Source organism: Dama dama, chromosome X (assembly GCF_033118175.1).
Source record: "Dama dama isolate Ldn47 chromosome X, ASM3311817v1, whole genome shotgun sequence".
NCBI lineage: Eukaryota > Metazoa > Chordata > Mammalia > Artiodactyla > Cervidae > Dama > Dama dama.
The window spans coordinates 93,776,010-93,792,084 of record NC_083714.1 but is presented as its reverse complement, the minus strand read 5'-3'; the positions used below and the strand labels follow the sequence as shown (position 1 = coordinate 93,792,084).

At 38.5% G+C, this 16,075-nt stretch overlaps 1 protein-coding gene across 7 annotated transcripts in view; it reads right to left on the bottom strand.

The window, feature by feature from the left end:
* The window catches only part of OPHN1 (oligophrenin 1), a 750,938-nt gene that overhangs the window by 224,393 nt on the left and 510,470 nt on the right, over positions 1–16,075 (bottom strand). The window lies entirely within an intron of this gene.

Below are 16,075 nucleotides of genomic sequence, written 5' to 3'. Positions count from 1 at the left end.
CAATGCACAGTCTGGGCTCTGAAGCTGACCTGGATTTGAATCCCAACACTGTCACCCATTAGATGTGCAACAGTGAGTATTGGTGACCAAACCTCTCTGGGCTTAAGCTTTCCTACTGTGAAAATATTATCCATCTCAGAGGGTTGTGAAATAGAGCTAAACTGCATTAGAAAGGTATCCTGGAAATATTTAATTAGAAGGATTTACTATTATAATGACCTCTCCAGGAGGCTCCATCTAAAAAATGCAGACATATAACACCCATATGTTGTTATTGTTCAGTCTCTAAGTGGTATCTGACTCTTTGCAACCCCATGGACTGTAGTAACTGGGCTTCCCTGATGGCTCAGAGGGTAAAGCATCTGCCTGCAATGTGGGAGACCTGGGTTCGATCCCTGGGTTGGGAAGATTCCCTGGGGAAGGAAATGGCAACCCACTCCAGTACTCTTGCCTGTAAAATCCCATGGATGGAGAAGCCTGTAGGCTACAGTCTATGGTAGGCTACAGTGGACTACAGTAAGTCTGTAGTCCTTCTCTGTCCTTCACTATCTCCTGGAGTTTGCTTAGATTTATGTTAATTGAATCAGTGATGCCAACCAATCATCTCATTCTCTGTCACCTGCTTTTCCTCCTGCCCTCAATTTTTCCCAGAATCAAGGTCTTTATTAATGAGTAAGCTCTTCCCTTCAAGTGGCCAAAGTATTGGAGCTTCAGCTTCAGCATCAGTCCTTTCAATGAATATTCAGGGTTGATTTCCTTTAGGATTGACTGGCTTGATATCCTTGCCATCCAAGAGACTCTCAAGAGTCTTCTTCAGCACCACAGTTTGAAAGCATCAGTTCTTTAGTACTCACCCTTCTTTATGGTACAACTGTCACATCTGTACATGACTAATGGAAAAACCATAGTGTGGACATACAGACTCTGCTTTTTAAGATGCTGTCTAGGTTTGTCACAGCTTTTTTTCCAAGGAGCAACTGTCTTAATTTCAAGGCTGCAGTCACCATCCAAAGTGATCTTGGAGACCAAGAAAATAAAATCCACTGCTGTTTCCATTTTTTCCTCATCTATTTGCCATGAAGAGATGGGACCAAGTGTCATGATATTAATTTTTGAATGTTGAGTTTTAAGCCAGCCTTTTCACTCTCCTCTTTCAACCTCATCTAGAAGCTCTTTAGTTCCTCTTCATTTTCTGCCATAAGGGTGGTATCATCTGCGTATGTGAGGTTGTTTATATTAATCCCAGCAATCTTGATTCCAGTTTATGATTCATTCAGCCCAGCATTTCATATGATATACTCTGCATATAAGTTAAAAAAGCAGTATGGCAATATACATCCTGATGTACTCCTTTTCCAATTATGACCCAATCCATTGTTCCATGTTCAGTTTTAACTTGTGTGTCTTGACCTGCATACAAATTTCTCAAGAGGCAGGTAAGATGTGTATACCAGAGTACACCCATCTCTTTAAGAATTTTAAACAATTTGATGTGATCCATACAGTCAAATGCTTTCAAAGTAGTCAATGAAGCAGATGTTTTTCTGGAATTTCCTTGCTTTTTCTATGATCCAACAGCTGTTGGCAATATGATCACTGTTCCTCTGCATTTTCTTAATCCAGTTTGTACATCTGGAAGTTCTTGGTTCATGTACTGCTGAAGACTAGTTTGAAGGATTTTGAGCATTACCTTCCTAGCATGTGAAAGGAGTGTAACTGTGAGGTTGTTTGAACATTCTTTGGCATTGCCCTTCTTTGGGATTGGAAAGAAAACTGACCTTTTCCAGGCCTGTGGCCACTGCTGAGTTTTCCAAATTTGCTGGCACATTAAGTGAAGCACTTTAACAGCATCACCTTTAGGATTTGGAATAGCTCAGCTGGAATTCCATCACCTCCACTAGCTTTGTTCATAGTAATGCTTCTTAAGGTCCTCTTGACTTCACACTCCAGGATGTCTGGCTCTAGGTGAGTGACCACACCATTGTGGTAAACCAAATCATTAAGACCTCTTTTTGTAAAGCTATTCTGTGTTTTCTTGTCATGTCTTCTTAACCACTTCTGCTTCTGTTAGGTCCTTGCAGTTTCTGTCCTTTATTGTGCCCATCTCTGCATGAAATGTTCCCTTGATATCTCTAATTTTCTTGAAGAGATGGCTAGTTTTTCCCATTTTATTGCTTTCCTCTAGTTCCTTCCATTGATCATTTAAGAAGGCTTTCTTTTTCCTCCTTGCTATTTTCTGCACCTCTGCATTCAGATGGGTGTATCTTTCCCTTTATCCTTTGCCTTTTGCTTGTCTTCTTTCCTCAGCTATTTGTAAGGCCTCCTCAGACAACATTTTGCCTTGTTGCATTTATTTTTCTTTGGAATGGTTTTGGTCACCACCTCTTGTTTATTGTTACAAACCTCCATCCACATTTCTTCAGGCACTCTGTCTACCAGATCTAATCCCTTGAATCTATTTGTCACTTCCACTGTATTATCATAAGGGATTTTATTTAGGTCATACCTGAATAGCCTAGTGGTTTTCCCTACTTTCTTCAATTTTAGTCTGAAGTTTTTAATAAGGAGTTCATGATCTGAGCCACAGTCAGCCCCAGGTCTTGTTTTTGTTGACTATACAGAGCTTCTCTATCTTTGGCTGCAAGGAACATAATCAATCTGATTTCAGTATTGATTATCTGGTGATGTCCATGTGTAGAGTTGTCTCTTGTGTTGTTGGAAGAGGGTATTTGTTATGATCAGTGCGTTCTCTTGGCAAAACTCTGTTAGCTTTTGCCCTACTTCATTTTGTACTCCAAGGCCAAACTTGCCTGCTGCTCCAGGTATCTCTTGACTCCGTCCTTTTGCATTCCAGTCCCCTATGCTGAAAAGGAAATCCTTGTTTGGTGTTAGTTCTAGAAGGTCTTGTAGGTCTTCATAGACCTGTTCAACCTCAGTTTCTTCAGCATTAGTGGTTGGGGCATACACTTGGATTACTGTGATGTTGAATGGTTTGCTTGGAAATGTACCAAGATCATTCTGTCATTTTTGAGACTGCACTCAAGTACTGCATTTCGGACTCTTTTGTTGACTATGAGGGCTACTCCATTTCTTCTAAGGGATTTGTGCCCCCAAATAGTCATAATGGTCATCTGAATTAAATTTACCCCTAACTGTCCATTTTAGTTTACTGAATCCTAAAATGTTGACACATATACTACACTTCCTAGATAAGGTTTTCTGACTATATTATGCTATGTCAGATCTCCATATCTTTGCTTCATGCTATTTCCTCTGTTTCTAATATCTCCATCCTCCTGTATCCAAAGAATGTCTATTTATCCTTTGAGATTCACTTTAGGTGACATCTTCTTCAGGGCTCTCTTAGCCCACTGTCCTCATCTTGATTGACACCATTGGTAAGTTGAGCATGTTGCAATTTTCTGTATCCTATCTGCCTTTCCTACTAGTTGGTAAATAACTTCCAAGTATGTGTGTGCCTCACACAGAGCAGATACTAATTAATTATTTTAATAGAACTGAGGGACTCTAGTGCTCTTTCATGTAGTAGTTAAGCCAGTCAAGTAAAAGCTGTTTGGCCTTTGGTCACTTTGGTTGTGAGTTGGGGGATGAGGGAGTGGAACAGCTCACTGAAAACCAAATTGAAAATCCTGTCCAGATCAAGGCCCTTGAAAGACTCACTGGCATCAAGAGGCAGGCTCTAGTCACTGAGTAGGTAATTGACAGGGAATGAATCCTTAAACAAATCCTAATGAAGTACGTTAATCCCAAGGCTGGGTACCATTCAGATTATAATGAACAATAACTATTCACTGGCCTTTGATATTGCTGGACTGGTGATGGATCCCTTTTAACCTTAAATACTTACACAATTAATTAACCCTTATTCTTTAGTGACAGTATAGTTTAGATGTTAAAACAGAAAAGCAACTCCATTCTGCCACCAAGGTATCCAGAATGGCTAAACCACTAGTAACAAATCAAGGACACTAGTGAGACAACAGCCTCCAGCATGTATGAATGCTTATCTCCTTCTTAGAGTTTTAAAAGAAAGTTACTTTGGTTGAATATGCAGTTCACCTAATTCCATAACTTCAAAAGGCAGAGTGTTTTATCTCTGAAGCCTAGTTTCACAGAGGGAAAAGCACTTAGTCAAGGTCAATTTGTGAGTACATGGCAATACAGGGATTCAAACCCATATCTGTTGGGCTCCAAGTCTTAAAGTCATCTCATTGCATCCCAACGCCTCCTTATCTAGTATCCAGTTCCTGTCAAGAAATCAGCCCCTATGGGATCCTCTTTAAGCTAAAGCTACCTTATATTTCTCTGATGTATGTTCTTGGTATTTCATTTAGGACATTCTTTTCCTTCTTGGTTTTCTTATGAGATCTGAAAGTTATTCTATTCTCTGGGGAGATTTCTTTCCATTTGATATCTCTCCTTTTATTATACATTTTGAAAATCATTAAGAGGCATAATTTTTGGTTAATAAGATGAATGAAACCAAAAATAAGGGCATCATGAGTAGTGAATTAGGTAGGAGTTGGTAACATGAATTGAGAGCAAAGAAATCTTAAATTCTCTAGTTCACTTAGACTAGAAAAAATGGGTACAAATATTTGAACATCAAATTTAAAACAAAGAAACAGGTATTATAGGGAGGTTATAAGAAGGGCTTCACTGGTGACTCAAACAGTAAAAAATCTGACTGTAATGCAAGAGACCTGGGTTTGATTCCAGTTTGGGAAGATCCCCTGGAGGAAGGCATGCAACCCATTTCAATATCCCTGTCTGGGGAATCCCCATGGACAGAAGTGCCTGGTGGGCTACAGTCCATGGGGTTGCAAAGAGTTGGACATGACTGAGTGACTAATCACAGCACTTAAGAAGCCTCCAGTTTAGGAAAAAATAATTTTGATTGGATGGTTTAGATAGGAGGTCATAAGATTTGTTTCTGTAGACATTTTAATTTATAACCTCTGATCTAAATCACCTAATCAAAATTACTACCTTATTATCCAGCAATCCCAGTTCTAGGTACATATCCCAAGGAAACGCAATCAAAATCTCAAAGAGAATATCTGTATTCCTATGTTCACTTCAGCATTAGTCAAAATAGCCTGTGATTTTAGATGGACAAACATATAAGGATATACATATAATGGCTTATCAATACACCTTTAAAAAGAAGGAAATCCTGCCATTTGCAACAACATAGGTCAACATGGAAGACATTATGTTAAGTGAAATAAGCCAGACACAGAGAGGGGAATGGTGGTTGCCAAGGACTGAGGAGTGTGGTGGAAAAATGGGGAGATGTTGGTCAAGAAGTACAAAGTTTCAGGTATATAAGATGAGTAAGTTTGGAGATCTAGTATATATCAATATGAATGCAGTTAACAATATTGTATTTTGCTCTTGAAATTTACTAACAGGGTATATCATAAGTGTTCTTACTAAAAAGAAAGAAAAAGAAGAAGGGAGGAAGGAAGGGAGGATGGAAAGAAGGGAAGAAAGAAAATGGTAACTATATGAGGTTATGTTGTTATTTAGTCACTTAGTCGTGTCCATCTCTTTTGTGATTGCGTGGATTATAGCCTGTCAGGCTCTTCTGTTCATGGAATTTCCCAGGCAAGAAAACTGGACTGACTGGCCATTTCTTTCTCCAGGGGATCCTCACAAGCCAGGGATCAAACATGGCATCTAATTAGATTATGGCAACTATTTCATACAATATACATATACCAAATATCATTATGGTATATAAGTTATACAAAAAAATTATACAACTTTTATTTGTCAATTATACCTCAATGAATATGAAAAAAATAAAAGCAAAACCTGAATAACTTCATTAAACTGGTTCCATCAGTAATGTGTTATATGACTTTGGGCATATCTTTTTCCATCCCTAGGTTCCTTTTCCATCTTTTCCATCCCTAGGTTCCTTCACCTTGAAAATAAGAAGATAATTGTGTAATTTAAAAAGCCTTTGGCTCTGCCATTCAGAGACTCTAAGAGTGTCCTTCTCTGGAAGATAATTAGAGAAAAAAAAAAAAAAAAGACAGCCACACATTACGTATCTACTGTTGGAAGAACATAGAAAAATTTATTAAGTATGTTTGCCCTCCCTACTCGAAACACCCTCTCAAGGAAAATCCAAAATAGCAACAACAACAAGAAAAACCAAACAAAAACTCAAATCGCTCCAAAAAAAAAAAAAAATAAAAATAAAAAGAATTTGAATCAGAGCAAGCCTCTTGATTCAATTATGGCAAATGTTAAAGAACAAATTACCTGCTTTCTTTAACAAAAAAATTATAAGAAAAAAGAAAAATATGAAGAAGGAACTAATAGTACTTCTGATGGGCTCAAGAAAGGACAGAAATGGTATGGACCTAACAGAAGCAGGAGATATTAAGAAGAGGTGGCAAGAATACACAGAAGAACTGTACAAAAAAGATCTTCACGACCCAGATAACCACGATGGTGTGATCACTCACCTAGAGCCAGACATCCTGGAATGTGACATCAAGTTGGCCTTAGGAAGCATCACTACGAACAAAGCTAGTGGAGGTGATGGAATTCCAGTTGAGCTATTTCAAATTCTGAAAGACGATGCTGTAAAAGTGCTGCACTCAATACGCCAGCAAATTTGGAAAACTCATCAGTGGCCACAGGACTAGAAAAGGTCAGTTTTTATTCCAATCCCAAAGAAAGGCAATGCCAAAGAATACTCAAACTACCACACAATTGCACTCATCTCACACGCTAATAAAGTAATGCTTAAAATTCTTCAAGCCAGGCTTCAGCAATACATGAACTGTGAACTTCCAGATGTTCAAGCTGGTTTTAGAAAAGGCAGAGGAACTAGAGATCAAATTGCCAACATCTGCTGGATAATCGAAAAAGCAAGCACGTTCCAGAAAAACATCTATTTCTGCTTTATTGACTATACCAAAGCCTTTGACTCTGTGGATCACAATAAACTGTGGAACATTCTGAAAGAGATGGGAATACCAGACCACCTGACCTGCCTTTTGTGAAACCTGTATGCAGGTCAGGAAGCAACAGTTAGAACTGGACATGGAACAACAGACTGGTTCCAAATAGGAAAAGGAGTACGTCAAGGCTCTATATTGTCACCCTGCTTATTTAACTTATATGCAGAGTACATTATGAGAAACGCTGGGCTGGAGGAAGCACAAGCTAGAATCAAGATTGCTGGGAGAAATATCAAAAATCTCAGATATGCAGATGACACCACCCTTATGGCAGAAAGTGAAGAAGAACTAAAGAGCCTCTTGATGAAAGTGAAAGAGGAGAGTGAAAAAGTTGGCTCAAATCAGCATTCAAAAAACTAATCATGGCATCCGTTCCCATCACTTTATGGCAAATAGATGGGGAAACAGTGGAAACAGTGGCTGACTATTTTTCTGGGCTCCAAAATCACTGCAGATGGTGATTGCAGAAATTAAAAGATGCTTACTCCCTGGAAGGAAAGTTATGACCAACCTAGACAGCATATTAAAAAGCAGAGACATTACTTTGTCAATAAAGTTCCGTCTACTCAAGGCTATGGTTTTACCAGTGGTCATGTATGGATGTGAGAGTTGGAATATAAAGAAAGCTGAGTGCCAAAGAACTGATGCTTTTGAACTGTGGTGTTGGAGAAGACTCTTGAGAGTCCCTTGGACTGCAAGGAGATCCAATCAGTCCATCCTAAAGGAGATCAGTCCTTGGTGTTCATTGGAAGCACTGATGTTGAAGCTGAATCTCCAATACTTTGGCCACTTGATGGGAAGAGCTGACTCATTGGAAAAGACCCTGATGCTGGGAAATATTGAGGGCGGGAGGAGAAGGGGATGACAAAGGATGAGATGGTTGGATGGCACCACCGACTCAATGGACATGGGTTTGGTTGGACTCTGGGAGTTGGTGATAGACAGGGATGCCTGGCGTGCTGAAGTTCATGGGGTCGCAAAGAGTCGGACATGACTGAGCGACTGAAGTGAACTGAACTGAGGGGCTTCCTTGGTGACTTACTGGTAAACAATTCTCCTGGCAATGAAGGAAACTCCAGTTTGATCCCTGGGTCAGGAAGATCCCCTGGAGAAAGAAATGGGAACCCACCCAGTATTCTTTCCTGGAGAATTTCATGGACAGAGAAACCTGGATAGCTATAATTCATGGGTTCACTAAAAAGTCAGACACCACTTAGTGACTCAACAACAAAATTGGTCCAGTAGAGACAGGAATGGGGCAGGAAGGAATGACATAGCCCAAAGACACTGCAGATTGGCTGGAACTAAGTATGTCCAAGATGGTGGGAAGTTGACCTCCACTAGAACTTGAGCCTTAGTATATGCTCATCATAATATATGTGTGCTCAGTCACTCAGGCATGTCTGACTCTTTGTGAGCCTATGGACTCCAGTCCACCAGGCTCCTCTGTCCTTGGGATTTTTCAGACAAGAAAACTGATATGGGTTACCATTTCCTTCTCCAGGGATCGAACCTGACCCTGGGATCGAACCCTCATCTACTTCATTGGCAGGCATATTCTTTACCACTGGGCAACCTGGGAAGTCCCATTGTAATACACCAGCAAGCTAAATTACATACCACAGGCAACAGGACAGTCCTGAGGCTGACCATGAAAGTTCAAAAAGTGGGCAGAGGCCAACTCCCAGATATCCCCACCTCTTTCCTAAAATAGCTGGAATAATCCTCCCACTCATTAGCCTATAAATTACCCAGTCCTATAAAAACTGTCAACCTTGTATTTTCTCTCTCTTGCCTCTTGCCTTCTAAGATGGCCCACACTCTGTCTATGGGTCTATGGAGTGTGTATCTCCCTGAATAAACTTTCTTTTTCTTTATTATGTCTTGCTCTTGAATTCTTTCCTGTGCAAAGCCAAGAACCTACACTTGGTGGCCATCTCAGGGACTTGCCTGAGGCATGGGACATGACCATCCAGTCACAACTCATCCACTGTCTTGAAACACAGCAGTAAAGAATCTGCCACTGCAGGGGACATATGTGCAGGGTTAATTTCTTAGTCCAGGAAGATTTCACATGCTGCACAACTACAGAAAGCTATTCACTCTGGAGCTTGTGTTCTGTGATGAGAAGCCACCACAATGAGAAGTCCATGCACTGTGACTAGAGAGTAGCCCCCATTTGCCACAACTAGCAAAAGACTGCGTGTTGCAAAAAAGACCCAGCACAGCCAAAAATAAATAATTTCATTCAAATGAAGGAACTTATAGATTAGGAACATGACAAAAAATCTTGGAGATTCTATCCTATTAAACCTTGGCCTCTGTGTTCTTTATTAACCCTCCAAGTGATTGTGATGGGCTTCCCTTGTGGCTCAGATGGCCACAGGTGAACTGCCTGCAGTTCGGGAGACTGGGGTTTAACCCCTGGCTTGGGAAGATCCTCTGGAGAAGGCAATGGCTGGACAGAGAAGCCTGGCAGGCTAGAGTCCATGGGGTTGCAAAGAGACGGACTAAGTGACTAGTACACACAAGTGGCTCTGATACACACAAAAGTTTGAGAACTACTGCTATAGATAAGGAATCACCAAACTGTGGCCCTTCAGCCAAATCCAGTCTGTTTTTGTAGATAAAGTTTTACTGGAGAATAGTTATACATATTCTTCCACATATTTTAATGGCTATTTATATACCTCACAAAACCTTCAATATGCATTATCTAATCCTTTCCAGAAAGTGTTTGCTGATTTCTGCTAGAGATTAAGAGACTTAAAAAAATATTAGAAAAGATTTGTATGTGTGGATGCTACTAGGATCCTGATTCAAAGAAAAAAACATATGACAAATTTGAGACTACTGGAAAATTTATCACAGAATATTTAATACTATTAAGTAATTGTTAACAATTTATTTTCAAATATGATAAATTATATTGAATTTATATGTACAAAGAATTTTAATTTTAAATATACATACTGAAATACTTATGGATAAAATAATATAATGTCTTAGACTTCCTTCAAAATAAAATAGAGGAGGGGAAATAATAAATAATTGGGATATAAATGAACAAGATTTGCTACATGTTGATAATTGTTGAACCTGGGTAGTAGGCATATGAGAGAGATTTCCTTGTACTATTCCTTCTGTTTCTTATGTTTGAATATTAAATACTCAACTACATCATATCAGTATTGAATATTGCATATACCTGAAATCTTGAATTATATTATTCAGTTTTTAAATGAGTGAGATTGATTCAGTGTCTGTCACTAAGTGAGCAGTCCTTGAAACCAAGCAAGACCCTGTGGGGCTCCCAGGCATGGAGGCCTTTTTTGTCACTCATTACTTATAGACAAACTCCAGCCTTCATGACTTTCCTTGTATTCAAAGGGCAGATTTGAACAATTGCTAATCAAGTGAGGATCAGCCAAGTAACTACCTGAGGCAAGATTAAAGAGACTAGAGAAGCTCATCAAGATTAGAAGTTTACAGTCCTAGTTTACAGTCTATGGGAACTTGCTGCTGCTGCTAAGTCGCTTCAGTCTTGTCCGACTCTGTGCGACCCCATAGACGGCAGCCCACCAGGCTCCGCCATCCCTGGGATTCTCCAGGCAAGAACACTGGCGTGGGTTGCCATTTTGGAATAGAATTTTATTCTACTGTTGTGTGAAAACTGTATAAATCTTAATTATGTTGAATTGGTTCATGGTACTTTTCAAGTCTTCTATATCCTTCTACTCCTCTGTATATTTATTCTATTAATTTTAAGAGTTTGATATTGAAACTGCAACTAAAATTCTTAATTTATCTACTGAAAAAAATAATTGTAATATATATAGACATGAGAGGCAGGTTCGATCCCTGGGTCAGGAAGATCCCCTGGAGGAGGGCATGGCAACCCACTCCAGTATTCTTGTCTGGAAAATTCCCATGGGCAGAGGAGCCCGGAGGACTACAGGCCATAGGGTCACACAGAGTTGGACAGGACTGAAGTGGCTTAGCAAGCACATACTTTGTACTTTAGTCCCCTACCACTATCTTACCCTTCCCCCTTTCCCTCTACCCACTGGTAACCACTAGTTTGTTTTTTATATCTGTGAGTCTGTTGTGGTTTTGCTATGTACATCTATTTAATTTTTTTTTAGATTCCACATATAAATGATAACAAGCAGTATTTTTCTTTCTTTATCTGACTTATTTCACTTAGCATAATACCCTCCAAGTCTATCCATGTTGTTGCAGATGACAAAATTTCATTCCTCTTATGGCTTAGTGGTATTCCATTGTATGTATATATACCATGGCTGCTTTATTAATTCATCTGTTGATGGATACTTAGGTTGCTTCCACATCTTGGCATTTGTAATTGACATGGTAATGAACACTGGAGAAGACTCTTAAGAGTTTCTTGGACAGTAAGGTGATCAAAGCAGTCAATCCTAAAGAAATCAACCCTGAATAATCATTGGAAGGGCTAATGCTGAAGCTGAAGCTCCAATACTTTAGCCACCAGATGGGAAGAGGTGATGCTTTGGAAAAGACCCCATGTTCATAAAGATTGAGGGCAAGAGGAGAAGGGGGTGACAGAGGATGAGATGGTTGGATGGCATCACTGATTCAATGGACATGAACTTGAGGGAACTCCAGGAGATGGTGAAGGGCAGGGAAGTCTGGCATGCTGCAGTTTATGAGGTCACAAAGAGTCAGATATGACCTAGCAACTGAACAACAGCAATCCCATGTTCACTGCAGCACTATTTACAATAACAAGAACATGGAAGCAACCTAGATGTTCATTGACTGATGAATGGATAAAGAAGCTGTGGTACATATATACAATGTCATGTTACTGAGCCATAAAAAGGAATGAATTTGAGTCGGTGCTAATGAGGTGGATGAACCTAAAACCTATAATACAGAGTGAAGTAAGTCAGAAACAAAAAACAAATATTGGATATTAACACATATATATGGAATCTAGAAAGATTGTACTGATGAACCTATTTGCAGCACAGAAATGGAGATGCAGACATAGAGAACAGACATATGGACACATGGGGGTGTAGAAAGGAGAGGGTGGGATGAATGGAAAGAGTAGCACGGAAACATATACACTGCCATATGTAAAACAGATAAACACTGGGAATTTGCTCTATGACTCAGGGAACTCAAACCAGGGCTCTGTAACTACCTAGACAGATGGGATGGGGTGGGAGGAAGTCTCAAGAGGGAGGGGACATATATATACCTATGGCTAATCCATGTTGATGTATGGCAGAAACCAACACAACATTGTATCCTTCAATCTAAAATAATAATAATAATGATAAACAAAAAAAAAAGCATCCCATAGATCCAGGATGTTTCCAGCTATCCTTATGATACACTGTTGAACACAGGCAAGAAAGTTACAAATCATGTAGGAACTGGAGCATTCATATGGAATTCCTTTTTATTAATTCTCCTCAAAAATAATTAATGACATCAAGCATACATTCATATCCAAACTCTAATTTATTTTTCCATAAAAGCTGAATTTTGATTTTAAAACTATGTGAAATGCTACCTTCTCTGGATGAAAAGTGCAGTAGGTTAAAATGTGTCGATTTTACTGATTCAAAACTTATTATAAAAAGAAAGCAGGAGTCACAATACTCATATCAGATAAAATAAACCTAAAATAAAGGCTGTGAAAAGAGACAAAGAAGGACACAACATAATGATTAAAGGGTCAATCGAAAAAGAAGATATAACAATTATAAATATATATATATGCACCCAACATAAGAGGACTGTGATATGTAAGGCAAATGGTAACGAGTATGAAAGGGGAAATTAACAATAACAAAATAATAGTGAGAGACCCCACTCAAAACTATGGATAGATCAACTAAACAGAAAATTAACAAGGAAACACAAACTTTAAATGACGCAATGGACCACCTAGACCTAATTGATATCTAAAGGATATTTCACCCCAAAACAATCAATTTCACCCTTTCCTCAAGTGCACATGGAACCTTCACTAGAATAGATCACATCCTGGGTCATAAATCTAGCCTTGGTAAATTCAAAAAAATTGAAATCATTCCAGTTATCTTTTGTGAACACAATGCAGTAAGACTAGATCTCAATTGCAGGAAAAATATTATTAAAAATTCAAACATATGGAGGCTAAACAACACGCTTCTGAATAACCAACAAATCATAGAACAAATCAAAAAAGAAATCAAAATATGCACAGAAATGAATGAGAATGAAAACACAACAACCCCAAACTATGGGACACTGTAAAAGCAGTGCTAAGGGGAAGGTTCATAACATTACAGGCTTAACTCAAGAAACAAGAAAAAAGTCAAATAAATAACCTAGCTCTACACCTAAAGCAACGAGAGAAGGAAGAAATGAAGAACCCCAGGGTTAGTAGAAGGAAAGAAATCTTAAAATTAGGGCAGAAATAAATGCAAAATAAATAAAAGAGACCACAGCAAAAATCAACAAAGCTAAACGCTGCTTTTTTGAAAAGATAAACAAAATTGACAAACCATTAGCAAGACTCATTAAGAAACAAAGAGAGAAGAACCAAATTAACAAAATTAGAAATGAAAATGGAGAAATCACAACAGACAAAACTGAAATACAAAGGATCATAAGAGATTATTACCAGCAGCTCTATGCCAATAAAATGGACAACTTGGAAGAAATGGACAAATTCCTAGAAAAGTGTAAATTTACAAAACTGAACCAGGAAGAAACAGAAAATCTTAACAGACCCACCACAAGCAAAGAAATTGAAACTGTAATCAAAAATCTTCCAGCAAAAGAAAGCCCAGGACCACATGGCTTCAAAGCTGAATTCTACCAAAAATTTACAGAAGAACTAACACCTACCTTACTCAAACACTTCCAGAAAATTGCAGAAGAAGGTTAACTTCCAAACTCATTCTATGAGGCCACCATCACCCTAATTCCAAAACCAGACAAAGATGCCACAAAAAAAGAAAACTATAGGCCAATATCACTGATGAATGTAGATGCAAAAATCCTTAACAAACTTCTAGCAAACAGAATACAACAACATATTAAAAAGATCATACATCATGAACAAGTGGGCTTTATCCCAGGAATGCAAGGATTCTTTAATATCTGTAAATCAATCAATGTAATACACCACATTAACAAATTGAAAGATAAAAACCATATGATTATCTCAAGAGATGCAGAAAAATCCTTTGACAAAATTCAACATCCATTTATGATAAAAACTCTCCAGAAAGCAGGCATAGAAGGAACACACCTCAAGATAATAAAAGCTATATATGACAAAGCCACAGCAAACATTATCCTCAATGGTGAAAAACTGAAAGCATTTCCCCTAAAATCAGGAACAAGACAAGGGTGCCCACTTTCACCACTACTATTCAACATAGTTATGGAAGTTTTGGCCACAGCAATCAGAGCAGAAAAAGAAGTAAAAGGAATCCAGATAGGAAAAGAAGAAGTGAAACTCTCACTGTTTGCAGAAATATGATTCTCTACATAGAAAACCCTAAAGACTCTAACAGAAAATGACTAGAGCTAAGCAATGAATATAGTAAAGTTGCAGGATATAAAATGAACACACAGAAATCCCTTGCATTCCTATACACTAACAAAGAGAAAACAGAAAGAGAAATTAAGGAAACAGTATCATTCACCATTGCAACAAAAAGAACAAAATACTTAGGAGTATATCTACCTAAAGAAACAAAAGACCTATACATAGAAAACTATAAAACACTGATGAAAGAAATCAAAGAGGACACAAAGAGATGGAGAAATATACTGAGTTGATGGATTGGAAGAATCAATATTGTGAAAATGAGTATACTATGCAAAGCAATCTATATATTCAATGCAATCCCGATCAAGCTACCAAAGGTATTCTTCACGGAACTAAAACAAATAATTTCACAATTTGTATGGAAATACAAAAAACCTCCAATAGCCAAAACAATCTTGAGAAAGAAGAATGGAACTGGAGGAATCAACCTGCCTGACTTCAGGCTCTACTACAAAGCCACAGTCATCAAGAGAGTATGGTACTGGCACAAAGACAGAAATATAGAGCAATGGAACAAAAAAGAAAGCCCGGAGATAAACCCACGTACCTACGGACACCTTATCTTCAACAAAGGATGCAAGAATATGCAATGGAAAAAAGACAAACTCTTTAACAAGTGGTGCTGGGAAAACTGGTCAGCCACTTGTAAAAGAATGAAACTGGAACACTTTCTAACACCATACACAAAAATAAACTCAAAATGGATTAAAGACCTGAATGTAAGACCAGAGACTATAAAACTCCTAGAGGAGAAAATAGGCAAAACACTCTCCGACATGAATCACAGCAGGATCCTCTATGACCCACCTCCCAGAATATGGGAAATAAAAGCAAAAATAAACAAATGGGACCTAATGAAACTTAAAAGCTTTTGCACAACAAAGGAAACTATAAGGAAGGTGAAAAGACAGCCTTCAGAATGGGAGAAAATAATAGCAAATGAAGAAACAGCAAAGGATTAATCTCAAAAATATACAAGCAACTCCTGCAGCTCAATTCCAGAAACATAAATGACCCAATCAAAAAATGGTCCAAAGATCTACACAGAGATTCCTCCAAAGAAGACATACAAATGGCTAACAAACACATGAAAAGATGCTCAACATCACTCATTATCAGAGAAATGCAAATCAAAGCCTCAGTGAGGTACCATTATGTACCAGTCAGGATGGCTGCTATCCAAAAGTCTACAAGCAATAAATCCTGGAGAGGGTGTGGAGAAAAGGGAACCCTCTTACACTGCTGGTGGGAATGCAAACTAGTACAGCCGCTATGGAAAACAGTGTGGAGATTCCTTAAAAACCTGGAAATAGAACTGCCATATGACCCAGCAATCCCACACTTGGGCATACACACCGAGCAAACCAGATGTGAAAGAGACACATGCACCCCAATGTTCATCGCAGCACTGTTTATAATAGCCAGGACATGGAAGCAACCTAGATGTCCATCAGCAGACGAATGGATA